This window comes from Malaclemys terrapin, chromosome 1, assembly GCF_027887155.1.
Source record: "Malaclemys terrapin pileata isolate rMalTer1 chromosome 1, rMalTer1.hap1, whole genome shotgun sequence".
NCBI classification, from domain to species: Eukaryota; Metazoa; Chordata; order Testudines; family Emydidae; genus Malaclemys; species Malaclemys terrapin.
In genome coordinates, this window is record NC_071505.1 from 128165956 (window position 1) to 128193798 (window position 27843).

The 27843-nt window shown below is 41.3% G+C and overlaps 1 protein-coding gene across 2 annotated transcripts in view; it reads right to left on the minus strand.

The window, feature by feature from the left end:
* Window positions 1–27843, minus strand: part of DUSP16 (dual specificity phosphatase 16) — a 100373-nt gene that overhangs the window by 56578 nt on the left and 15952 nt on the right. Inside the window, exon 2 of one of the 2 annotated variants that reach the window (XM_054038690.1) lies at window positions 19474–19571. The exons of the other annotated variant lie outside the window; for it this stretch is intronic. The gene's annotated coding sequence lies outside the window, so the exon portion shown is untranslated. The remainder of the gene's footprint in view (window positions 1–19473; window positions 19572–27843) is intronic. 2 annotated transcript variants of the gene reach the window in all.

Sequence of the window (27843 nt, forward strand, 5' to 3'; positions counted from 1 at the left end):
GTTCAACCACATGCTCCTGCCTGCCCTTCCTCCAGTCTATCTGCAATTCATGTCTGTAACCATCTAGAGCCAGAATGCAAGTGCATTATTGTCTCTGTCTTACTAAAGTGGTATGGTTTGTATGAACACAGGGTGCCTATAAGTGAAAATTTGACCCTGTGCATTTTATTTCGTTTTTTTTTTTTTTTTTTTTTTTTTTAATTAATACTGCCCCCTTTTGGCGATTTTGCAGTGAAACCCAGGATGTTTGCCCAACTCTAATGCAGGTAGCATGCATTTTTGATTACCTGATAAACAGAATGCTTGTTTATGATAGAGGGAAGTGCAATTCATTGCAAACATGCATTAGAGACAGTTTTCCGTCAATGCATCATTGCTCAGCAAATTGTTCTTCATGCTATTTGATCAGTAATTGCTAGTAGTTGTGATTAGTAGTTTTAAATGAGTTTTGGATAAATTTTGTTCTGCCTAGCTCAGACCGGGATGGAGCAAAAGACCTCCTTTGCACAAATAAACCTGTAGAACGTATCTGAAATTTATATTTTAAAATTATAGTTTTTATTCCTGACTCTACTGCCAATAAATGATCATATTCTAGAGCATCACATCCGAAGAAGTGAGGTTTTTACTCACGAAAGCTTATGCCCAAATAAATCTGTTAGTCTTTAAGGTGCCACCAGACTCCTTGTTGTTTTTATCAGTGATTAATGAAGTTCTCGTCCAAATTTTTGAATCGATATAGAAAGCAGAATAGAAACATTTAAAAAAGACCTCTTACAATCTATTTTTTATTTTGGGTATTTATTGGAAATGTAGTTAGTCTCATACACTGCTGTCTGAAGCCCCAAACAATGTCATTTTTCAGAAAGCATGCCTTATCAGCACTAACTGGAAACAAATCTTAGACCTGGTGCTAGATTTTTTAGAAGTATTTAGGCCTTAACAATGCAAAGTGCCTTTTCCTGTGTAGAGCTGATTTTTTGGGTTCGCTGGCAACTTCAGAAATTGGAACACAAATTGGTGTGGATCAAACTGAAGCTTTTTGAAATTCTCATTTATTCTGGGGTGAGGCTTGCTCCCTCTCTCCTGTTGAAGCTGTTCCTTCCGCTTTGTATAGAGTACATGGAGTACTGGACACCCAGGTTCCAGTCTCTGCTCCAATTAATATTTATGTATTTTTTTAAAGAGTAGAACAGCTTCAGCGGGAGAGACTAAGAGGGACTCACCTCAGAATAGCTGGAGCAGGGACTTGAGCCCAGTTTTCCCCCATCCAGGTGAATGCCATAATCACAGGGCTGTTTAGTAAAAGGGGGTACCTCACCTCCACCACTACCATTTCCTACATTTTGTAAATAGCGCATAAATCCCCTAGCCGGGGGGGGGGGGGGGGGGAATAAAAAAACAAAAGCTTTGATAGTGGTTCGTTTTGACACTAACAGTTCTGAATGTTTTCTTTTTTCGTTTTGACCAAACCAATTGTCACAAGTGACACGAATTTGTGAACTGTTTCATTTGACCTGGATCAGCTGAAAAGTTTCACTCAGATTCACACTCAGATCACCTTGCGATCTATAGTCTGCAAAGTCTTGCCCTTTATTTTCAAAATACAGGTCTCATTTGATTTCTGCATTGAAGTGCTTTTCACGACCAGCAGATTCAGACAGCTGAGCTAAGCAAGATGGGTGGGGTTTACTTTTAAGCAACGGTGGGATATTGCGCACTATACAAGTGTCATTTAAAACAATGTTCACAAGTGACAAAGTGTGCTTCTCAACAACTGGTTGTTACTGTCCTATTTATCTCTCAATCCACGTGTAATGTTATTGAGAGGCCTCCTAATGCACTTATACCAACTCAGAGTGGCCTTAATTGATGATTATCACTTGCTCTTGTTGAGAAGTCAAGCTGTTTATTTCATTCCAAAGATCAATTAGGCTTATTTACAATGTTTATTATAGCAGAGAAACCTGATTGCTAGAGTATGAAGTCATGGGAAACGCTGAAGAATGTTGCTGATATAGTGCTTCGCTCAATAATCCGCAGCTCGCACACCCAGTTTATTTCTTGGCCTCCCTCCCCACATCCACCCAAGCAATAAGTTGTTTCCAGATGGAAACATTTCTCATTGTTGGGTGAGAGCATGTGTCATTTGCACTGGCAGCTTATCTAATCTGCTTCAACGCCAAATGTCAGAGTGCAAATTTTTAAGCTTCCCATCTTCAGGGAACTGCAGACAACCAGCAAAGACTAGAACTTATTTTAGAAGTTCACTAGCCCAATATGATCTTTAACATAAGAACGTTCAAAATTCACCTCATTCTGGATACCAAAAGGTACCTGGGAGCTAGTTCACTTTCACCTGGCAATGTAATTTATGAAAGTATAAAGGAATGTAAGAAGTCAAGAGGTGGTATGAACATGATCAATTCGCAGTTGCAATTGCCAACGATTACCCAAATCTAAGACAATTTCTACATTGGCCAGGTGGGATTCTTCTCAATGATGTGTAGGGTGAGGGAGTAAATCCCTAAAACATAAAACAAAGTAAAGCCTTTAAAAAAAAAAAAAAAAAAAGTCGAAAGCAAACACATTGATTTGCAGTACTCCCTCCCCACAACTTGCTGTAGATCATGAAAATGTTCCCATTACAATGGAAGAGAATGTGGGGGGGGGTTCAACTGCTATTCTCTAGAGACAAACGTCTTAGCTTTTGACTACAATGAAAAGCTGGACATTAAAGCAGATATAATGCTTTATGAACACTGGGCTGACCCCCTTCCTGCTGGGTTCTTAAATTCAGACCTGTACAACTGCAGCTCATATAAACATTTACAAGGGTCCGCAGAGATGCATGTTTAGTGTCTATTAATAAAAAGTTAGCTGACAGTCTTTTGGCTACACGTGAATATGAAATGGTAACTAACTGCTCCCAATTCCATCACGTTGCAACTTAGTCCAATAGCGGAAACTGCCTAGAACCAATATTTAACTTATTCAGAGTTTAAAGCATATATACTAATTTCTGTATAAACTCTACAAGTACCTGTGGTTATTGCAAGATAATTAAGTGGAAGTAAGGATCCTAACGAAGTAAAAATAAAGACACTAATGCTCATTCCACACTCAATAGATCCTAGGAAGCTAAACAAAACAAAAATCACTACAGTTAGCAACTCTACTTAATTGTCATAACAAACCATTGCCAAATATTGCCTTATTATGAAATCCAGAAGTGGTTCTCAACAATGTAGCATATACAATCTAACAAAACCATAAGGAGTCATCACAAAAGAGGGCAGAGTTCATTCTGAAAGATGCTATAGATTCTCTCAAAATTAATGCCATCTTGCATTGGAAGGACCTGCAGGAACGACCTCTCCACTTTTTTGTGTTAACAGGCATTCAAATCTTTGCAAAATATGGCATGTTTGCACATGATACAGTAAAACAATACCCACCACCTCTAACTTGCTTTGTTAGCAGGTAGTTTGTCCCCAGGAGCCCTGGGTAGGTAAGTTTTATAAAAGTATGTTAGCCACCAACAGCTAAGTTTATGCCAGCAGAGGTTCCCCGGTGGCAGAAACTCCTCCAGAGTTCCAGGCTAAGGATGCAACACTTGCATGCACATACATGTGTGTAATACAGAAAGGGGATGGGGGGGGGGGGGGTGAGAAGAGAAAGAAGGACAGCACACACCAAGAGCAACAGCACAAGATAATCTATTCAGTGTTGTGCCAATTCAACATGTCCTCACACCTGCTCTCTCTAGCAGTGCTCCTTTGAAGCCCACACAGGAATTAAACCTGCAAATCTCTTCCCTTTGCTCCCCCCTCTTCCCCACCACGTGGGATCCCAATAGAAGGCAGCGGGGTAGGGACAGAGGCAAGAGAAGTGAAAGGTCTTTGTTCAGCATTTGGCTGGAAACAGCCTATTAACAATTGTTCCTAGTGCTTAACACACCTTTGGTTTTGCTTAGAGAAAACTTCTTAGAGTCAGTATTGGAATAGTCCCAGTACACCTTTTGCCATGGTGTGTGGTTGCCAAAGTCTTGACTTAGTCCCTCTTGTGCAAATTCCCCCACAATGCCTCAGATAACCATCATAATAGTGTAGTAACACTCAGCACATACACAGCGTTTTTCATCCATGGGCCTCAAAGTCCCCACAAACAATTATTAAACCTAACCAGCACCATGCAGAGCTAGATTAGCATTCTCCCCATTTTACACATGGGGCAATGAGGCTAGGGTGACCAGCTAGCAAGTGTGAAAAATCGGGACGGGGTGGGGGGTGGTAAATAGCCTACATAAGAAAAAGCCTAAATATCGGGACTGTCCCTATAAAAAAAAAAAAAATCGGGACATCTGGTCACCCTAAATGAGGCAAAGAGAAGCTAAGTATCCTAGCCAGGCATATACAATGGAACACAGAACTCTTGAATTCCAGCATATCACTCTACAACTAGACAACATTCACTCTGCTGAAGACCAGATAAAAAACCAAACAGACACACTTAGCAATTTCAAAGCACTTTACCGCCTTCCAGTAAAACATGTTTAGAATAGGAATTACTCATGACTCGAGACTGCTTGGGCCCCGGCAATGTTCATAACCACACTTAAGTACGCTTGGAAATTCCCTGGCAGCGTTGTTGCAGGAACAGACATTTCCTGTAATTTTCGGAAGCATTTTATTCTCCTCTTTAGCCTGTTGTGAGGGGGAGGGAGAGGAGGATGCTATATTATAATTAAGCAAAATGTGAGAGAGATCCCCGAATATAAACTGCGAACTTCAGCTATTCACACGTAAACAATAGTTTTTGTTCATTGGAACAAAGAGGGATTTTTCTGCTGACCCTAGAAAAGTTAATACACAGTAAATAAAGGTGACTAAAAAAATAAACTTACTATTTTGCTTATTTATGATATATAAGAAAAGCCGTCAAGCCTTTTAAAATTATTATTAATACAGTAGAACCTCAGAGTTATGAACACCACTAGATTTATGAACTGACCAGTCAACCACACATCATATTTGGAACCGGAAATACAAAATCAGGCAGCAACAGAGACAAAAAAGGCAGCATTTTTCTTCTGCAGAGTAAAGTTTCAAAGGCTGTATTAAGTCAATGTTCAGTTGTAAACTTTTGAAAGAACAACCAGAACGTTTTGTTGAGTTATGAACATTTCAGTGTTACGAACAACCTCCATTCCTGAGGTGTTCATAACTCGGAGGTTCTACTGTACTACATTCTGCTTGTATCTTGCATCAAAACTGTGGGTATTTTCTACCCTGCAGCTACTCAGAGCTTTCCCAAACTGCTCAATCTTGTAACAAAAAGAGACAGAATGCGCCTCTCCCTCTTAGCAGCCACTAGGGTTGAATGGTGTGGCTTCAAATGTGTCACTCACTAACTAAAAGCTGATGTGAGACACCAAGCCTTCTAGCATGGTTCTGGGACAGCATCCTTGTAGGAATCCCAGCACCCTTTCATCCTCTCGCAGCTAGAGGGGCACTGCCTCTTGCCAATGAGCTCTGTCATCTTTTGTCTTGGTCCATGTAGGTTTAATCCTCTGCCTCGTAAGGGTCTGATATATAGTCTGTTAAGGCTGGGTCATTCTGCTCCAGCTAAAGACTCATCTGTCTGATTCCACACAATCCTCCTCTCAAGACAATGCTTTCAAGACCTAAGTTACAGGATGTAGGGAGGATTTAAGGATTTACAGTTACCCTCAAATATCCAAATTGGGAGGTCGATTGTAGTTGCCTCTTTCCCGTTATAAACCCTACATAGAATACGTAAGAGTCTTATTTATGGGATCCCACAGGATGTGGAGACTGGCCACATACATTCCAAAAATGTAACACTGTGGTTTATCATCTCAAAATTTTAGCATATGATTCAAAAACCTAAAATGCACGAATAAAGACTAGAGTTACCAACTACTCTGTAGCGCTAGCAATGGCTCTGAGCTCTTTACATTTCAGTAACCCCTGTGTGTCTAAGCAGCATAGCCCACACACTCATTTACAGCATGGGGGCAATTCCAATTCATTCAAGGTTTTAATATAGAAGCAATACAATCAAATTGCATACAATTGCTCCACAAGAACCACCCTAATTGGGTAGACCAATGTAAATAGTGGTTTTATGTAACTTCTTTACGAGGGAACAAGTTAAAAACAAAAGCCAATGGACTGAGGAGGAATGCTAGAGTAAAAACTTAAGTACAGTATTTCCAGTACAACACCTCTTTCACTAGTCTGTCTTATCCAGCATGACCCCTGAGGATTTAGATAATGTCTCCCCCCCCTTTAAGATTAGGATTGCAGGCATAGTAAAAGGGTGTTGTGATTAGCTTTCTTAAAAAAAACACCTTGTAGGCAAGTGTAATGATGGATGTTTTGGGAGAGAGCGAATCAGCGGCAAGCCCCAGTAATGATCCAGCAAAAGTAAGTATCCTTTTCTGTGGCCACTTCAGGGAGCAAGTGGAAGGATAGTGCTGAACTCTTCACCAAGGAGCCTAGAACGCATAATGGTGCTTTTATTGTGGAAGAGAAACAGAATAACTCTTTTGGGGGGGGGGGGGGGGGGTTGACTTTTCAGGAGTTAAATATAGTTCTAAACAAAATATCACCTTCACAAGAGGAGCGGGCCTCATTTAAAAACTGAAAAATGCATTAAACGCTGTCACTGTGGTAAATGGTGGGTTAATTTCTATGAGTTTTCACCCATTTGAGGAAGTGACACTAGTTCTCAGAGGGCAACAAATGTTCAACTCATTCACACCAGGGCATGAGAAAAAGCTACAGGGATTTTTTTAAATGTTAGGTCAGCTTTAATGGCTTGCTTCTTCCTGCTTTGTTTGGAAACACAGTATTGCACGTGTCTAGTCAGCTCTCAGGAACGGCACCCAAAAACGTATTTAAAAAAAAAAAAAAAAAACACCCCACACACACCAATCTTATTACCACAAGTAACATTTCAGATAGCTATTAAATATAAGTTACATCTTATTGTCAAACAAGTTCAAGACACTGCACAAGTCTACCCCCAAATGAAGACTTTTGTAATTTTTTTTTAAATTGAGGCAAAGGCTGTGTCTACGCTAGAGAGCTTACAGCGGCACAGCTGTACCAATGCAGCTGTGCTGTTATACGATCTCTCATGTACCTACTCTATGCCAACAGGAGAGAGTTCTCCCACAGCATAATTAAACCATCCCCAACGAGCGGCAGTAGCTATGATGGCGAGAAAGTGTCTCCCACTGACAGAGCTCTGTGCACACCGCGCTTCTGTCAGCGTAACTTATGTCGGTTGGGGTGTCCCTACCCCTGACCGACAAAAATTTTACCAACAAAAGTGCTAGTGTAGACAAAGCCTAAGTGTTAGGAAGAGCCCAGGGGAAGTCCTCTGTTAACAGAGCACCTAGAGCAATGCTGCTGCAAGATGTCTGTATCCAATATGCAGCATTGTGATCTGAAGGGATATTTTGGGTCCAGCAATTGCACTTAAGCATGTGCTTAAACCCATCCCTATCAAGCAAAGAAATGAAGCTGCTTCTTATTGTCTCAATTCTATTATACAAAACCCCCAAGCAAAAGGTGTTTGGGGAGCACCAGCGGATGGAGAGAGCGTAAGAAGTCACTGAAGCATGATTTTCTTGGGAGCTAGGAGGCAATGCAGCAGGGGTGAAAGTAATGCGGTATGGGCTGGTACGGAGTACCAGTAAAAAGTGGCCGCCAGTACCGGCCCGTACAGCTGACTTTAAAGCACTGCTGTGGCAGCACTTTAATGTCACTGTCCCTTTTGTGCCCCCCGTCGGTGGCCCTGCTGGGTCCCTAGCAGCAGGGCTGCCAATTGGGGCGGGGGGGGGGGGGCGCAAAAGGGGGAGCAACGTTAAAGCGCTGCCACGGCAAAGGCTTTAACATTGTTGCCTCTTTTGCCCTCCCCACCCCCCCGCAGCCACAAACGGGAGCAGCTGCCCCGGGGCCAGTGATTTAAAAGGGCCCAGGGCTCCGGCCGCTGCTACTGCAGCAGCAGCTGGAGCCCTGGGCCCTTTAAATCGCTGCTGGAGCCCCAGGCGGCGTGGGCCAGGCAGCGCGGAAGGGCTGGCTGGCGGGGGGGGGGGAACGCTGACCCCCAGTCCCGCCCCTTCTGCCCAAGTCACCAGCTCCTGTACCAGTAAGAGATCAATTTTACTTTCACCCCTGCAATGCAGAGAGAGTCTACATGAGGGTCTTCAGATCCAAGATTAGGGGCCAAACTCCTATCATTCCCCCTTCCACCAACACACACTTACATCTGAGAGGATAATTCAGAAAAATCAGAACTGAAAACATTTTCCTGGCAAGTTTAGCCCCATGCACATCATTTGTAGGGATGCTTCTTGTTCCCATCAGCCATTTACTTCCAATTTGTCATTTGAATGACATTGTACGAACAGATTTTTCTATTATTGGACATAGAGAGGGCTGTGACAGCACACAGCAGGTACTTATTGTAATGTGCTTGGAGATGCTTGTATGAAAGGTGCTAGGAGCTTATTTGGTATTGCATTTAGGGTTCAAGTTTAGCAGTAGTCTCAAAGCCACAACAGTATTTACCTTGCTGGAGCACATGGCACAATGGGCAGGTCAATCAGGTAGTCGGAATGCTAAAACACAGAATTTGTATTTAATTTTTAGGGGTTTACTGTTTCCAGCCATATGACTTCTGCTTTATGTGCCCCATCTGCACCTCTCTATGGCACGATAGATAGATAGATAGATATGGATTACATTTTTTTAACCAATAAATGTCAGTAGATGTTTATTTCACTGGGCATACACAGACAAAATATTTCCATTGCCTATCTGTAAATTTCTGTTATCAAAGAAAGAAAAATGCTGCTTAAGAACTTAGAGTTTGCTTTAAAGGATATTCACTTTGTATATTGACATGTGACGTTAACCATTAAAACAAATTGTCATAAAGCTTTAACTTTTTGAATCTTAACATCTACTGTCAGGAAACATTTGTCATGCTTTTTTTTATTGTCTGACCCCCCCCCCCCCCCCCCCAATATATATATATTTTTAAAGCTTTCCCGATTGTGGGAAAGTAACAACTTTAAAACAATGCTTTAAAACAAGCAAGCATTGCTATTATCCTTTAATTTATCAAAAAATACAAATTGAATATATATATATATCAGTGATTCTCAAACTTTTGTACTGGTGACACCTTTCATTTAGCAAGCCTCTGAGTGTGACCCCCCCCACATAAATTAAAAACACTTTTTAATATATTTAACACCATTATAAATGCTAGCGGCAAAGCAGGGTTTGGGATGGAGGCTGACAGCTCACGCCCCCACATAATAACTTCATGACCCCCTGAGGGGTCCCAACCCCCAGTTTCAGAACCTCTGATATATAGTAGCAGATACATACAGAAGAATGCCATAACCACACAATTTCCCCCTACAAAATATTGCTGGGCTCCCTTACTATGCTTTCAGTTTGGAAGCATTTAATATTTTCAAATGTAGTTTTCTAGAGCATCTATTACCCACAGGGATTATATAAATTTGCAGAAGATAGCACAAGAATGTTGCCACAGAGCTTTGAAGATGCAGGGAACAACATGGGCTATTATTTACATGACATACTCATTGTCTGAAGTGCGCCTATAAATGTTTACACATTTATAAAATAGATATACACAAAAGAATTTAAAAACAAAAGCATTGGATTTAATTACATTTACTCAGATTCCTCCAGCTACACAATGAATGATTTTACAGATCCCTTTAAATAGCAATTGTAGGTCAGCAGCTGTTATTTTGTTGAGCATTTGTTCTCAATGACAAATGAAGAAGCACTGGACTTCATACTAGCCCTGATCCATTGATTCATGCTCCTCGGTGCAATGAGAATACAAAAAAATAATAGTTCTATGCTATAATTAGTAGTTCAAGGTCTTACTTCTACAAGAACAAATAAAATAGTGAAAGAAAAAAAAGTTAACATTAACTTCCATGGAAGCAGAGTAAGGCCAATGCAAAACACTTTTGAAAAGCTCACCCTAAACTGCCAGGCCCAGCTACTTAGCAGGCAATTAGCAAATCGGGGAAGGATTGGTTGTTCACCACCAGTGGCAAGTTTTTCACTTTCTCTAAAGCTACCTCAAATATACCTTTGTGTTTTATTAACTTGATCATACATGACCTGAACATCCTGGGAAGAGTGTGCTTTTTAGAAGTTAAAAAACAAAAGCAAACAAAACCCCAAAGCAGTTTCATAAAGAAAGATCCCAGAATACCAGTGCCAAAATTTAAGTGTATTTATCAACATGTATAGTTATGATGAAGGGAAACAAAATTTAGGACAGAAACATTTCAGAGTTGAGTTTCCAGAGGAGTTATTACAAACCGTAAGAAGATAAAGAGCTTCTTTGACAATGTGATTCAAGAAAAGTTTGACTGAAATATGTTTCACAAAAGGTGGGAGTATTTTACCTCCCCCCCCTTTTTTTTTTAAATAAAGATTTCTAGTTACACTCTAAGAAGCCGATAGGCACGTATGAGTGGCATATGTCTTCTGTTATACCTCCAGCAAGGCCGGCTCCAGGCACCAACTTACCAAGCAGCACGTCCAGCTGTTCGGCGGCAATTCGGCAGACGGTCCCTCACTCATGCTTAGAGCGAAGGACCTCCCGCCGAATTGCCGCCGCAGATCGTGATCACGGCTTTTGTTTGGCTGTTTGGGGCAGCCAAAACCCTGGAGCCGGCCCTGACCTCCAGTCTCTACTTCTTAGAGACTGATCCTGGAATATCAGGTATGCCACAAGTGGTCATTCTAATCATGTCTTCCATCTGGAGCATGAGGCCAAAATAGAAAGAGTCAAGGAGGGAAACCTATGAAAAGAAACTAGAAAGTTCTCTGAGAAATGGATGACTTGTTGCTTAATCAAGAGGCTAAGATGGAAATAAGCAGCTTACAAAAGCTTCATGCTGTACTAATAAGTTTTCAGAAGTGACTTAAAATTAGGTCAGTCCAATTTGTGGCTGATACTTTGTTCTTTGGTGACTATGAACTCATAATGATGTCAGTCTCGTGTTCAAACATGCCACATTTAGCAGCATATAGCTTTCCTGAGAGCCTCTCTCAGCCTTCACACTTCTGCCAGATTCTTAGCTCATACTAAGCTGACTCAGGCATGCCACCTCAGTTTCGAGGGAGTTACGTTGGCTTCCTGTCAAATATTACGCAGAGAGGTTGGTGGAGGGGGTTTGGTAGTGCTTTATTGACTTAAAGCAAAACGGCTAGTCTAGAGCACCTAGGAAGCAGGTGCTTCCAGTTGTTTTTAACCTTTAGGTCCTGATCTAGTGAAGTCCTGAATGAGTTCTGAAGGCACACATCTCACAGGATTAGGCCCTTATTTTGGAGACACTTTGCATACAGTCCCCCTCCCCCCCCCCAAAAAAAAAGAAAGAAAAAGAGGCAAACTCAGTTGATTATATAATGTTTTTAAACCAAAAAAAAAAAAAAAAAAAAATTTAGTTTTTCAATCTATTGTTTCGGACACAGATCTTGCCCAGGATCTTGTAAAGTACTTAGGGAATTCTGGCATAAGGGATGGTTTATGAGGCAAGTATATTGTGAAGTTTGGATTTATCAGTTAAGCTTTGGTCATTGGCGGCCTGATCTAAAGCCCAAAGTCAATGGAAAGACTGACAATGGCCTCAGTAGGCTTAGGATCAGGCCCTAAGACAGCAAAATACTGTGGGTATCTGGCCAATTACAAGTAGAGCAGCAATTTTTTGGGAGAGGGATGGGGGGAAATTATCTATTGCTGTAGGCGTCTTAACAAAAACTGATTTATTTGCTTCTAATGACAAAAGCAGCAGAGACTCCCAACACGGAAACGTACAAAGGGTGTAAAGGAAAGTGCAGTAGAACAGTCCACTAAGGGAGAAGGATAGCTCAGTGGTTTGAGCATTGGCCTGCTAAGCCCAGGGTTATAAATTCAATCCTTGACGGGGCCAGTTAGGGTTCTGGGGCAAAATCAGTACTTGGTCCTGCAAGTGAAGGCAGGGGGCTGGACTCAATGACCTTTCAAGGTCCCTTCCAGCTCTATGAAAGATCTATCTATATAAAAATCACTTTTTCTGACCAGTGGCGACACGGAATTTTTGTTTTTCCTGACACGATGTCATAAATCCATACCATAGACTACTCTGTGGTGTAATGATATAGCATGGGTTCCTTAGCTCGCAATCAGGGGGAAAAGATCCCTTCCCACTATATGCAGAAAAATCCAGGCTAGGTCAGGGCTGTTTACAGCACCAGTGTCAACTGCAGCATGGATAAGATTTAAGTTCTCACTTTCATTGGTAGAGTGGTCAATGAAAACCTGTGGTCCTGCTAAACTACATTATAACTATCAGAGGGGTAGCCGTGTTTGTTGCTTTTTACAGCTGCAGTCAGACGCATTCACCCACAAAAGCTTATGCTTCAATACGTCTGTTAGTCTATAAGGTGCCACAGGACCTTTGTTGCTTTTTACATTATAAATGGGACTGCTGGAAAAAAGAAAAATGGTATTTTCTCTGGAAAAAAAAAAAAAAAAAAAAAAACCACACACACCCTCACACAAAAGAGAATTGAAAAATATTTGTTTCCTCTGAAAAAACTGACCAACTCCAACAATAGCAGAAAATACAGAAATGGAAACTAGCCGTACAGAATAGAAGGAAACCCAAGACCCAATAACCTGGCTCTTCCAAAACTAACAATGTTTCATGTTTTTCCCCTATTTCAAGGCTTCATTATACAGAATCAACAAACCAAATGACAAGACAGATTTTCCAAGGGCAAGTACATGGGAGTAAAAAAAAAAAAAAAAAAAAAAGTGTGCCTTTTAAATTGTTACAGGAGTGAAGTACCCTGGAAGTACTTGGCCAAGATCCAGTGAATAAAATATCAGCTAGACAGCTCTCCATCTATTCAGATATCTTCCTGGGCTTCTCTGCTGGGGATTTTGTAGAGGATGGAAAGTCCAAGATTGCAGTCCCCAGCAGTGACTGTCAACTGGTTGTAGGGAAAGAAAAATGGCGTTACACTGGGAGAACCAGTCTCTCCCTATAAATGCCAGATGCCTCTTGGATAGGAAAGTCTAGGTGAGAAGGTCCTCTTGGAAATGAGAGGTTGTCTCCTCCGCTCAGCTTTCCCCGGACTCAGAGGATGGAAGCCTGGGTGATGTATTTGTGGAATGGATCAAGACATGCAAGAGGGAAGGGGGAAGTCATTTTCCCCTCAGCCACAATTCCAGCAAAGCTAACTGTCTGGTCTCCCTGGGAAGAGGTGCAAAAAGAGCAGGGTTTTTCCCTTCAGGCTTCTTTTCTTGTTTGTCCACCATATTGGGACGGAGAAGCAACATGCCAGGGCACATGCTGGTGGAGGCCAAGAATTAAGTGACCCGAGCGCCACAAACTGAATGTCTGGCACAGATCCAGCCAAATTAAAGCCCAATTGCACCAGAAATGTAAGATTTTGGTTTGTTTTTAGTTCAGAGAAAAAACACTTTTCAAGCCAGAGGGAGGTCTAACTAACCTGCCTGCAGCTGTGGATGCAGAACAAAATCAGATGGTTCTTCAGCAAGATAAGTATATTCCTGAGCCAGCAACTGATAGGTCTGAGTCTGCCACACAGAGCTGCAAGCAGGTAGAAGACCCACTGCAGCTATACTACGTTGATTTTTTATTAAAATCAGTAGTTATTTATTTGTACCGTCATCCATACTTGCCCCTGAGCTTGACTGCCCTATTAAAAAGAAATCTTAATACCAAATTAGTTATTATAGGCGGTGTGGTATTGCTGCCTATTCTTAGGAGGTTGTCTGAACTTCCTATAAAACCCTGGCTTTTAGTGGCTTGTAACTTTGCCAAATGTAAACCATTCGGGCTGAAATCTCCCATGCCAGGTGTCTGTCTCAGGCTGAGCTTTTTTGGAAAGTTTCAGCTAAAACGGTTCAGCTGTTTGCGAGAACAAGATTATGGAAAAATATGTTTTGCCTATGTTAAAAAAAGTCTTTCAACCATTTTGCTGAGAAACCGTAGAGCCTCTGTGCTTTGGAGCAGGGACTTGACATTTGGCCAGGAAGTCACGCTGATGTTGCGTGGTGGTACCTTTTGCCATCCACATGAAAACTCAGCCAAGTTTCAAGTCTCCAAAAAATAAACTGCACTTGGTAATGCTCCTTAGGGACTTAGAGTTTTGCAGCTAAATTCTCCTCAGATTCCATCCGGACAACGCATGTGCCAGCTCGAGAGCAAGGACTTTCCCTGCAGTTGCTGCTCCTGTGAATTACTTAAGAGATCTACATTTAAAACAAAACAAAACAAAACAAAACCCACACACCACAGTTGTAAAGTCAAGCATTCAGAAGTTAGGCCATGTCACAGTTTAAGGTTTTCCATACAACCTTAATTCAGCCCCCCTCTGCATATGCATTATGATAGTTTAATTACATGATTACATACTACTTTTTTTAAGAACTCTGCCCAAGTCAGTGAATGGGTAGTTATGTAACCAAGGACCCATCTGCTCTGCACTCGCATTAAAGATACCACGGTATCAACTGAGCCATACAAGATAAGAGATGCTAAAGTTCCAAAGCCCTAGTAATTTCCATGACATATGCATTATTTGGCAATCTGTTCTTAGTACCTGAGAAAGTGATCTGCTTTAGAGACTAGCACTTTTACCAGTTATAAATCTAAACAAACAGCCAAAGCATTTGCAATTGACGGGAATATAGAGCAAAACAAATGAGACCAACAGAGTACCAAACAAAAAGCTTCATTAAGGTAATGTTGGATTGCAGGTGCATCTCTAGGATTCGGATTGACTCTTTCAAAAACATAGTTAACAAAAAACAAAACAAAACTAAAAGCAGTAGGAAAGGCAGGAAATTCAGAGCCAAGGTTCATTCAATTCACCAGAAACCAAGCCTCTGAAGGTCTGAAAAGTCAGTTTAACTATCTCAATTCTGCCCCATAGAGATGCCATCTTATCAGTGTCTTGCAAAACAAAAGACAACCCACTCCCCAAACAGAGTATATGCACCACAAAAATATATGATAGTAACAGTAGCCCAAAAGAGAGGAGGTCTTATGTAACAGAAGCAAGTTCTCACAAGCTTACTTTTTGGAGACTGGCAGTAAATTTGTCCCTTACTGGTTTGTTGCCCCATGTGACACGGCTATCAGACTGTCTCAAAAGCTGGCTCTGTAACAACCACATATCACAACTCTGGATTTGGCTAAGGACACGTTCACTTCTTGCAATAACAAACTGGAAGAAGGATTGATGGAAAGACAAGAATTAACCTCAGGAATTGTGGCTGAGGGTTTTTTGGTTTTTTTTGTTTGTTTGTTTTTTTAAGATGTTGAACATAAATCTTTTAGAAGTTCATGCATGTAAATGGTTGGGAGTTTTCCCAACTTTAGCAAAAAAGTTTCCCTTTGTTAACTAATGGAGAGTGGTGAAAATAGTCACTGTACCATTGGGGGGGGAAAAAAAAAAAAAAAAAAAAAAAAAAACCAACACCCCACACTTCTTTTGGATTTTTAGTCATCCCGTTGTTTTGCAATTAAATAAAGGCAGTGAGGGAAAAAACAAGATTGAGATCACTGGCCAATCTAAAAGAATTATTTCATTAGCTAATGACATCACCATTATCTCAAAGTTTTAGGTCACCGTTAGGTATAAAAGAGGTCATTAAATCTGCAGTCAGGCCTGTTTCTAATCTTCAGCATTCAGCACTCAGACTTAACACTCACTTTCCTCCGGCTCTTTCCCCTCACAGTAGCACAGAAGCATACGGTCATCTCAAAATCAGATCTTCAAAAATCTCACCTGCCTCTCCAGCTACTGCCCCATTTCCCTTACATTTCTAAGCTCACTGAACATGATTCTCCAATCTCTAGTTCCAGCCAAGCCCCTCTCCAGGCTTGTTTTCACCCCTAGAAGTCCACTGAAATGTCTCTCAAAGTTTTGAGCTACCTCTTCCTAGCCAAAGATCTGAAGTAGTGCACCATCCTCTTTGGTGCCTGACAATTTAAGTCAATGACACAGAGGACCATGCTCCTCCTCTTGAAATCTTGTCCTACTTTGACTTCTATGACTCTAGACTCTCCTAGTTCTGCTCCTACTTCTCTAACTGCTCCTTCTGTGTGTCCTTTGGAGAATCCTTTTCAACCCCCTTCCAACTTTCAGGGGCATGCGGGGTTGGGGGAGGAGGGTTCCACAAGGCTTTTTCCCTTGATCCCTCTTTTCTCCCTGTACACCTTACCACTGGGTAATCTCATCAGCAAACACAAATTCAGCTACCAACTCTGTACAGAAGACCCACAGCTCTACACAGCCTTTCCCACCTGCTTTCTTGTAATTTGGACATCAGCTCAATTCAAAACTCCCTCTAGGTCTTCACAGCCAGGCTATGTAAATCTTGCCAATTCTTTCTGCATCACATATCTACCATATGGCCTTTCCTATCCATCCACACAGCTGAAAACCTCTTGTCCAGGCTCTCATCATCTCACATCTTTAATTACTGCAACAATCTTTTCTCTGTCCTTGACAAATACAATCCATATTCATCAGAACACAGCTGCAAAGATCATTTTCCTAGCTGTCACTTGGATCACATCACCCCTGACTTTGCATCCCTTTACTGGCATCCCCTTCTTTATCACATCAAAGGTAAGCGGATTGTCTTCACTTTCAAGGCTCTTCATGGCCTACTCCCACTCTACCCATCATCTTTCATTCACTACTAAGATATCAGCTCCTGCCTCCAGATCGGCCAATGACGCCAGCCTTCATCAGTCACTTGTTACATTTTTGAATGAGCGCCTTCGCGTTGTCTCATGCTGGAAGCACTCCTTGCAACCATCCACAGAGCTACCTCCTCCTCCAAAATCTCTACTTAAAACCCTTCTTTGCCATGAGGCCTACAAAAAACAGACCATTGTTAGGCTCCTGGTATGCAAAGACCACTACTTATCATGCTGTCCAATGCGGTCTCGTTTCTTTGTACTCCCCTGTCGGTATCCTCCTGTTATCTCATACTTAAGACCATAAGCTCTTTAGAGCAAGAACCATCTTTGTTCTGTGTTTGTACAGCATTTGCACAATGGGGGTCCTGTTCCAGGGCTAGGGCTCATAGGTGCTAAATTAATAGAGACACATAATACAGAAAAAGGAACATATAGAAAATACACATTAATAAAAAAAAACCCAACAACTTGTGACATTAGCTTTATAGGCCAAAACAAGTAATATCTATACCCCCCCAAACACAATCATCCAAACAGTTATTTAACACTTTTGAGTTCTACCAAATATTAGTGATATATTTAGCTCAAGTCCATTCTGAAAGGATTGGTTTTATGGAACCAGGGGTTTTCATCATAGCCATTTATAGTATAGTAGTTCTAATAACCCCACTTCCAAAAAATTTCAAGCCCCACACATTTATTCAAACTGATTTTCAAAACAGCAAATTTTAAAAGACAAATTTCAGTCCAACTGATTTTAGAAGTGACATGCCCAAAAAAAAAAAAAAAAGTGTGTGTGTGTGTGTGTGTGTGTGTGTGTGTGTGTGTGTGTGTGTGTGTGTAAACCAGGCCCACAGAGTTTATTTTATCCCCTTCAAAAAGAAAGGGAACAAGATGGGGTATTTTTTTTAAACATTACTAGAAATACCAGGAATGACAAGTTTGTTCTTCCCTGGTTTTGCTGGAGAACTTCTTAGGGGTGGAAGGGTTCCTCAGGAGAGGTGTATTGCAAGTCCCCAGGCCGGAGAAGGAGCACATGTGTTGCATTGCATTTAACAAAAACAGCTTTCCCCCCCCACCCTCAAGCGTTCATTATGCCTTGGAGTGGAAGGAGGTCTGGTCTACACACAGTTTTTGTACCAGTATAAATTGTGTCACTGGGGAATGTGTGGTTTTTTAAATATGCAGTTATACCAGGGTACATGCGCCTATAATGATGTAGCTTATTTCTGTATGGGAAGGGGAATAAGCTATACCAGTATAAGCATAGTTACACCAGTGCAACTACTCACTCAGAGCTACGCACTCAAACTCACTCAACTACGCACTCAAGGGTGGGGTTTGTACTGCATTAACTATACCCGTATAATTAAAGTTGTACAACTTGTGTGTTTAGACAAGGCCTAAGTGGTAACAAAAAACCCCAAAGGAGCCTTCCCATTTCAAAAGTCGTGGTGGTAGGGCGGGTGCTTTTTACATGGAATTTCTTGCAGCAATTACTTCAAACTATTTTGCCAGGGGTGGGGTGTAGACAAGGTTCTTTCTAATCTGGTAGATCTCCCTTCCCTCCCTCCTGCCCCCCGGATCTGTGTGATATCAGGAACATATATGGAGGCCCTGCACCAACTTTGGTCTCTGGCAGTACCCCCTCCATTCTCTAAGCTACATATCTGGCCCCTTTTACCATAGTATCAGAGCATCTCAGTCTTTAATGCATTTATCCTCAACTCCCCTAGAAGGTAGGGAAGTGCTGTTATCCCCATTTGACATTTGGAAAACTGAGGTACAGAGAGACTAAGCGACTTGCCCAAGGTCACGCTGGAAGTCTGTGGCACAGTAGGCAACTGAACCCAGGTCTCTCAAGTCACAGGCTCTGTCCCCCCACGCCCAGCACAGATCCATTGGAGTCATGATACTAGGGATTACCATCCGGCTGCACAGTTCCCAGGGAATCCCATGGTGGGGAAAAGCTTATGTAGTCTTTGGTTGTATTATCTTTCCATAGGACTTGGGAGGGAGTGGTGAAGGAGACCCAGCCTGCACTGACTACAGAGAGCTGGGTGGTGATTGAGTGATGGTATCATGAAACAAGACTCCCCGTTCCATCTGAAGGAAGGGAGTAGGCAGACCATTCATCCTGATTTAAAATGAGCAGTCCTGTTTTTTTATCGTTTATCCCTTGTCTGGTACCGAGACAAAACTGAACATGATTTTATCGAGTTTCATGAATGGGAAACGCCCTTTTTAAGAGTGCCCTGCTCCTGCTAGCAGGACCACACACACCCTAGTTGAGAGGTCCTGCTGACAAGGCGCTCTTCAAAATGGCATCCTCTGCGTGGTGTGACCTCACACGCAGCATTTAAATCAATCAATGGGAGTTTTCCCACTTTGAGAGTAGTAAGAGACCCTTTACATGTCATAAGGCTGAAAAGACAATCCTTTTAAAAAAAAGAAAAAACCCCACAGTGACAAAGTCAAAGCAAATCGGGTGCAAAGTGGAGCCATTAGCTAAAATGCAGCAAGGAGAATGTTTCTGTTTACCAAGTTCCCTGAACCATGGTCAGTTTCCATTTTTAATCTGAAAAATCTGCTAAGGAAAGCAAGTTACTACAGAGTGATTGAAACTTTTTAACAATAATAAATACCTAGAAATGTTGATCTTCAAATAGCTTTACAAATATCAGTCAGTCACTCGGTGGCTGTGCGAAGTATTTCTTGTCCCATTTTTTCACTGAGGCGGCATCTGGAGACCAAAGGTAAGCAATTTACTCTAAGGCACAGAGATTGTGTCAGAATCAATAGCAAGATCTAATCTAGACTGAAGGGGTGTGTCTGAAAGCAGTGGATTATTTTTCTTATTCTTAAAAAAAAAAAAAAAAAAAAAAAAAATTAGCTTACAAGGTTTTAACCACCACCAAGTATCTAGTGAAGATGAGGTTGAAAACATATCTTCCCCTAGCATTGACCGTGAAATAGAAATATTTTTACAAGATGGTGTTAAATCCGGTCTACACTAGGTGCCATCTTAAAATTCTGTTAACCATAGGAAAACATTTGTGTGTGTGTGCGCGCGCGGCGTGCACATGCATGTTGGCTATCTACACACAGAAGTTGCAGAGGTTTAAACTTAAATTGGTTTTAAAAGGATTTAGCCCAACTGTTGCAAATCCCTGCCTGGGCACTGTTCGACTGGTTTAAACCTGTAGCTGTTTATCTTGCTCTGCAGAATACATCTTTTGTTAAACCAGTGCAACTTTATGTGTAAGTCAGGCTCTAGTGTAGATCAGGCCTAAAATACAGGAGTTTCTGGTTCCTGCTATTGTGCTCACACCACACCCATCAGGTTTTACAAAAAACAACCTGGTGTGGGAGGGGAAGAAGATGGGTGAAGTGGAACTTATATGGAGGACACACTTCCAAGCTTTAAAAGCAGGCTGGATAATTTAAATTGACTCTAAATAAATTAAAAAAGGGAAAAAAAAAAAAAAAAAAAAAAAAAAAAAAAAAACACACCCACAACCTATACTCCATCTGTGGTGATGGATCACTGTTTTGAAAGGACTGGGAAGATGCCAATAAAAAATCCCCACCTAAACAAAAGTCTCCACACACACTACACAAAGCAGGCTCCTTCTCCATTCCCTTTCCCTAAAGAGAACCAGACACATAAAAGAACCCCCGCCCCCCCCCCCCCAAAAAAAAAAAAAACACACACCTAAGATTTTACTTAATATTTGCTCATATGGGGCCAGATCTTCAGCTAGTGTAAACAGGCATGGCTCCATTAAAAATCAAGTGACTACATCAATTTACGCCAATTGAGGGTCTCTACGCAAAAGAATAAATGGACACAAATCAGATGTCAAGAATTCTAACATTCAAAAACCAGCCGGAGAACACTTCAACCTCCCTGGTCACTCAATTACAGATCTCAAAGTCACAATACCCCAACAACAATAACAAACTTCAAAACCAGACTCCAACGAGAAACTGCAGAATTGGAATTAAGTTGCAAACTAGACACCATTAAATTAGGCTTGAATAAAGACTGGGAGTGGATAGGTCATTATACAAAGTAAAAACTGTTTCCCCATGCTAATTTTTTCCCCTACTGTTACTCACACCTTCTTGTCAACTGAATGGGCCATCCTGATTATCACTACAAAAATCGAAGGTGGTATTCTCTTCGATTCTTCCTGTCAAAGGTAGGGGGCCGGGCAGAGACAGATGCATCACGGAGGTGAATGCCTGGCTGCGAAGATGGTGTCGCCAGGAGGGCTTTGGCTTCCTCGACCATGGGATGCTATTCGAGGAAGGACTGCTAGGCAGAGATGGCGTTCACCTTTCAAGGAGGGGGAAAGACCCTATTTGGATACAGACTGGCTAACCTAGTGAGGAGGGCTTTAAACTAGGTTCGATGGGGACAAATGAGCAAAGCCCACAGGTAAGTGGGGAACATGGAAACTTGGGAGATGGGTTGGAAACAAGAGGGAATGTGGGCTATATTGGCAGAGAGAAAGAAGGGTCAGGACAAAACTGGGAGGCAAGATCAAACCAGTATCTTAGATGCCTATATACAAATGCGAGAATTATGGGTAATAAGCAGGAAGAACTGGAAGTGCTAACAAATAAATATATACAACTATGACATTGTTGGCATCACTGAAACTTGGTGGGATAATACACATGATTGGAATGTTGGTGTGGATGGGTACAGCTTGCTCAGGAAGGATAGACAGGGGAAAAAGGGAGGAGGTGTTGCCTTATATATTAAAAATGTACACACTTGGACTTAGGTGGAGATGGACATAGGAGACTGAAGTGTTGAGAGTCTCTGGGTTAGGCTAAAAGTGGTAAAAAACAAGGGTGATGTCATGCTAGGAGTCTACTACAGGCCACCTAACCAGGTGAAAGAGGTGGATGAGGCTTTTTTTAAACAACTAACAAAATCATCCAAAGCCCAAGATTTGGTGGTGATGGGGGACTTCAACTATCCAAATATATGTTGGAAAAATAACACAGCAGGGCACAGACTATCCAACAAATTCCTGGACTGCATTGCAGACAACTTTTTATTTCAGAAGGTTGAAAAAGCTACTAGGGGGGAAGCTGTCCTAGACTTGATTTTAACAAATAGGGAGGAACTCATTGAGAATTTGAAAGTAGAAGGCAGCTTGGGTGAAAGTGATCATGAAATCATAGAGTTTGCAATTTTAAGGAAGGGTAAAAGGGAGAACAGCAAAATAGACACAATGGATTTCAGGAAGGCGGATTTTGGTAAGCTCAGAGAGCTGATAGGTAAGGTCCCATGGGAATCAAGACTGAGGGGAAAAACAACTGAGGAGAGTTGGCAGCTTTTCAAAGGGACACTATTAAGGGCCCAAAAGCAAGCTATTCCGCTGGTTAGGAAAGATAGAAAATGTGGCAAAAGACCACCTTGGCTAAACCACAAGATCTTGCATGATCTAAAAAGTAAAAAGGAGTCCTATAAAAAATGGAAACTAGGACAGATTACAAAGGATGAATATAGACAAATAACACAGGAATGCAGGGGAAAGATTAGAAAGGCAAAGGCACAAAATGAGCTCAAACTAGCTACAGGAATAAAGGGAAACAAGACGACTTTTTAATCAATACATTAGAACCAAGAGGAAGACCAAAGACAGGGCAGGCCCACTGCTCAGTGAAGAGGGAGAAACAGTAACAGAAACTTGGAAATAGCAGAGATGCTTAATGACTTCTTTGTTTCGGTCTTCACCGAGAAGTCTGAAGGAATGCCTAACATAGTGAATGCTAATGGGAAGGGGGTAGGTTTAGCAGATAAAATAAAAAAAGAACAAGTTAAAAATCACTTAGAAAAGTTAGATGCCTGCAAGTCACGAGGGCCTGATGAAATGCATCCTAGAATACTCAAGGAGCTAATAGAGGAGGTATCTGAGCCTCTAGCTATTATCTTTGGAAAATCATGGGAGATGGGAGAGATTCCAGAAGACTGGAAAAGGGCAAATATAGTGCCTATCTATAAAAAGGAAAATAAAACCAACCCAGGAAACTACAGACCAGTTAGTTTAACTTCTGTGCCAGGGAAGATAATGGAGCAAGTAATGAAGGAAATCATCTGCAAACACTTGGAAGGTGGTAAGGTGATAGGGAACAGCCAGCATGGATTTGTGAAGAACAAATCATGTCAAACCAATCTGATAGCTTTCTTTGATAGGATAACAAGTCTTGTGGATAAGGGAGAAGCTGTGGATGTGGTATACCTAGACTTTAGTAAGACATTTCATACGGTCTCGCATTATATTCTTATCGATAAACTAGGCAAATACAATTTAGATGGGGCTACTATAAGGTGGGTGCATAATTGGCTGGATAACCGTACTCAGAGAGTGGTTATTAATGGTTCCCAATCCTGCTGGAAAGGCATAACAAGTGGGGTTTGCACTTGTTCTGCAGGGGTCTGTTTTGGGACCGGCTCTGTTCAATATCTTCATTAACGACTTAGATATTGGCATAGAAAGTATGCTTATTAAGTTTGCAGATGATACCAAACTGGGAGGGATTGCAACTGCTTTGGAGGACAGGGTCATAATTCAAAATGATCTGGACAAATTGGAGAAATGGTCTGAGGTAAACAGGATGAAGTTTAACAAAGACAAATGCAAAGTGCTCCACTTAGGAAGAAACAATCAGTTTCACACATACAGAATGGGAAGAGACTGTCTAGGAAGGAGTACAGCAGAAAGGAATCTAGGGACTATAGTGGACCACAAGCTAAATATGAGTCAGTGTGATGCTGTTGCAAAAAAAAAAAAAAAAAAAAAAAAAAAAAACCAAACATGATTCTGGGATGTATTAACAGGTGCATTGTGAGCAAGACACAAGAAGTCATTCTTCCGCTCTACTCTGCACTGGTTAGGCCTCAGCTGGAGTATTGTGTCCAGTTCTGAGCACCGCATTTCAAGAAAGATGTGGAGAAATTGGAGAGGGTCCAGAGAAGAGCAACAAGAATGATTAAAGGTCTTGAACATGACCTATGAAGGAAGGTTGAAAGAATTGGGTTTGTTTAGTTTGGAAAAGAGAAGAATGAGAGGGGACGTGATAGCAGTTTTCAGGTATCTAAAAGGGTGTCATAAGGAGGAGGGAGAGAACTTGTTCACCTTAGCCTCTAAGGATAGAACAAGTTTGGAGAAGCAATGGGCTTAAACTGCAGCAAGGGAGGTCTAAGTTGGACATTAGGAAAAAGTTCCTAACTGTCAGGGTGGTTAAACACTGGAATAAATTGCCTAGGGAGGTTGTGGAATCTCCATCTCTGGAGATATTTAGAGTAGGTTAGATAAATGTCTATCAGGGATGGTCTAGACAGTATTTGGTCCTGCATGCGGGCAGGGGACTGGGCTCTATGACCTCTCGAGGTCCCTTCCAGTCCTAGAATCTATGAATCTATAAAAGTTTTTTTTCCTCCTGCTGATAACAGCTCCCCTAATAGCTCACCTTAATTAATTACTCTCATTACAGGTGGTATGGCAACACCCATTTTTTCATGGTTCTCTGTGTGTATATATCCTCCTACTGTATTTTCCACTGCATGCATCCAATGAAATGGGTTTTAGCCCATGAAAGCTTATGCTCAAATAAACTTGTTATTCTCTAAGGTGCCACAAGTACTTCTCCTAGCTGCTATGACATCCCAGTGTGGAGATGCAGAAACAATGACAACATAACTAAATTATTTAGAAGCTTGTGTGTGATCCCGGCAGTTACAGACCGGTAAGTCCAACATCAGTACTGGGCAAATTAGTTGAAACAATAGTAAAGAATAAAATTGTCAGACACATAGAAGAACATAACTTGTTGGGCAAAAGTCAACATGGTTTCTGTAAAGGGAAATCATGTCTTACTAGAGTTCTTTGAAGGGGGTCAACAAATATGTGGACAAGGGGGATCCAGAGGACATAGTGTATTTAGATTTCCAGAAAGCCTTTGACAAGGTCCCTCACCAAAGGCTCTTATGTAAATTAAGTTGTCATGGGATAAGAGGGAAGATCCTTTCATGGATTGAGAACTAGTTAAAAGACAGGGAACGAAGGTAGGACTAAATGGTAAATTTTCAGAATGGAGAGGGGTAACTAGTGGTGTTCCCCAAGGGTCAGTCCTAGGACCAATCCTATTCAACTTATTCATAAATAATCTGGAGAAAGGGGTAAAAAGTGAGGTGGCAAAGTTTGCAGATGATACTCCTCTAGATAGTTAAAACCAAAGCAGACTGTGAAGAACTTCAAAAAGATCTCACAAAACTAAGTGATTGGGCAACAAAATGGCAAATGAAATTTAATGTGGATAAATGTAAAGTAATGCACATTGGGAAAAATAACTCCAACTACACATACAACATATGGGGGCTAATTTAGCTACAACTAATAAGGAAAGATCTTGGAGTCATCATGGATAGTTCTCTGAAGACATCCATGCAGTGTGCAGCAGCAGTCAAAAAAGCAAACAGGATGTTAGGAATAATTTAAAAAGGGACAGAGAATAAAACAGAGAATATATTATTGCCCTTATATAAATCCATGGTATTCCCACATCTTGAATACTGCATACAGATGTGGTCTCATCTCAAAAAAGATATACTGGCATTAGAAAAAGTTCAGAAAAGGGCAACTAAAATGATTAGGGGTTTGAAACAGATCTCATATGAGAAGAGATTAAAAAGGCTTGGACTTTTCAGCTTGGAAAGGAGGAGACTAAGGGGGGATATGATAGAGGTATATAAAATCATGAGTGATGTGGAGAAAGTGAATAAGGAAAAGTTATTTACTTGTTCCCATAATATAAGAACTAGGGGCCACCAAATGAAATTAATGGACAGCAGGTTTAAAACAAACAAAAGGAAGTTTTTCTTCAAACAGCACACAGTCAACCTGTGGAACGCCTTCCCTGAGTCCTTAAGGCTAGGACTATAACAGGGTTTAAAAGAGAACTAGATAAATTCATGGAGGTTAAGTCCATTAATGGTTATTAGCCAGAATGGGTAAGGAATGGTGTCCCTAGCCTCTGTTTGTCAGAGGGTGGAGATGGATGGCAGGAGAGAGAGAGAGAGAGAGAGAGAGATCACTGGATCATTACTTGTTAGGTTCATTCCCTCTGGGGCACCTGGCATTGGCCACTGTTGGTAGACAGGATACTGGGCTGGATGGACCTTTGGTCTGACCCAGTATGGCCATTCTTATGTGTATATTGATCAGAATGCCACCTCACACAGGCAGAAGACAGAGAGACATAACAAGGGCTTGGAAAATTTATGGCACATCTCTAAGCTTGAGGAATAAGCCAGGGGAAAAGAAGTTGCTTGTGCTGATCACCCTCTCCCCAACCCCAAAAGTCATAGCAGTGCAGCTGAAAAGGCTATATGCTGTTTATTCTGTATATATTCAATTCTATTTAAACAAATATTTTAAAAAAATGCAACTGACTACTAGGGATTGTCAGATAACCATTTCAGCGTAGGAAAGGCTCACGGACAAGAGGGGAAACAGACTGAATAGACAGGAGAAACGGACTACAAACATTGCGCTCTCAATGCGCAGAGTAACTACAACTGAAACAGATTTTTCTAAACGCATAGTAATCGTAGGTGTTACTTTGCAACAACTGATGAAAAACCTCAGACTTTTTTAAAAAACTGGGTGGTGTCCCTTAAATAGGGATCCTTGTACAAGAGAAGTGTTGCAGATTAATCAATAATTCATGCCATGTTACTGCACACACCTAATTCTGGGCTCTAATTTCCCTATCTGCAAAACCTGTACGTATGTATGTATGTATGCATGCATGCAAGAATCTCTCCATTTCCTCCAGGGATAGCGAGCAGGTTGTGTCACTGCTCAGCACACCTACCAGGTGACACAAACAGTGGGTTACAACAGCAGTTAAAGATGCTATATGATGGAGGTGAAGTGACATTACAAATGCTACAAAGAAGAGATGGTAGGGAAATAAAGTGTGAAGATTTTCATGGGTGAAAGTGTAGGGAAAACCCCAGTCTCTTCCCACCTTGTCTAGTGTGACTGGTAATTCCTGCTTAAGGAAGAAGGGGGCGGGGGAGAAGAAGGAAGAGCATTTGAATGATTTAAAGAACATTCTGCTTAACCTGCACGAGAACTAAGAGGTGGTTTCAAAGGTCTTGGAGTCTTGTTTCATTATGATGTATAAAAGAGCCTGAAATGTTGTGGGTTTTCCCCATTAAAATTCATGTTTTATCTACCCTGATTTCCTGAAAGTGTATGGATAACATCACAGGCTTATGATGCCACAAATACCAACCAAATACACCCAGTCAATTAAGAGAAGTGATTTTTTACACAGACCATTTAAAAGGTGAAAGGGGTGGGGTTGCACTACAGTATTTAATTCCTATGATTAACAAATAGTTTATTCCGTTAGGAAGGCAGTGCCCTCATGCCATATCTCTGGGGCCTCCAACTGAGAACTTCAGCAAAAAACATACTAATTTTTAGGAGTAAAATGTGGGGGTGGGTGGAAAACATACAGACACACACACACAGACTCTCAAACCATCTATAAATCAAAATGAAGCCAAAAAAGTGGCACAAATCTGCTCTTCCTTCCTCCCACTTCAGGTCACCTTCCAAATTGGCTTGAAAGTCAATATGAATAAGCTGAGAAGGGGGTCACAGTTCTCAGTTTCTCCTGCTATTTAGCTGCATACTTATTTCAGGCAAGGTTGGGCAGTGATTACACCAATTCATTTAATTAAGGCTTTTCTTGCAAAAGAAAAAGCTGTAACATAAGGGTTTTTTAATGCCATTCAAGAATGGTTTAACAAGCTACAAGAGAGAGAAAATCTGCTGTGGGGTTGGTGATTCCCCCCCCCCCGAATCTATGCTCAGAATAGAGGCAAGTCTGTACACCTGCCATACTGATCTTCATGAGATTGTTTTGCAGTTCGCTTACATCTCCACCACTGTGCACACAGGGCCCAACATACTAAC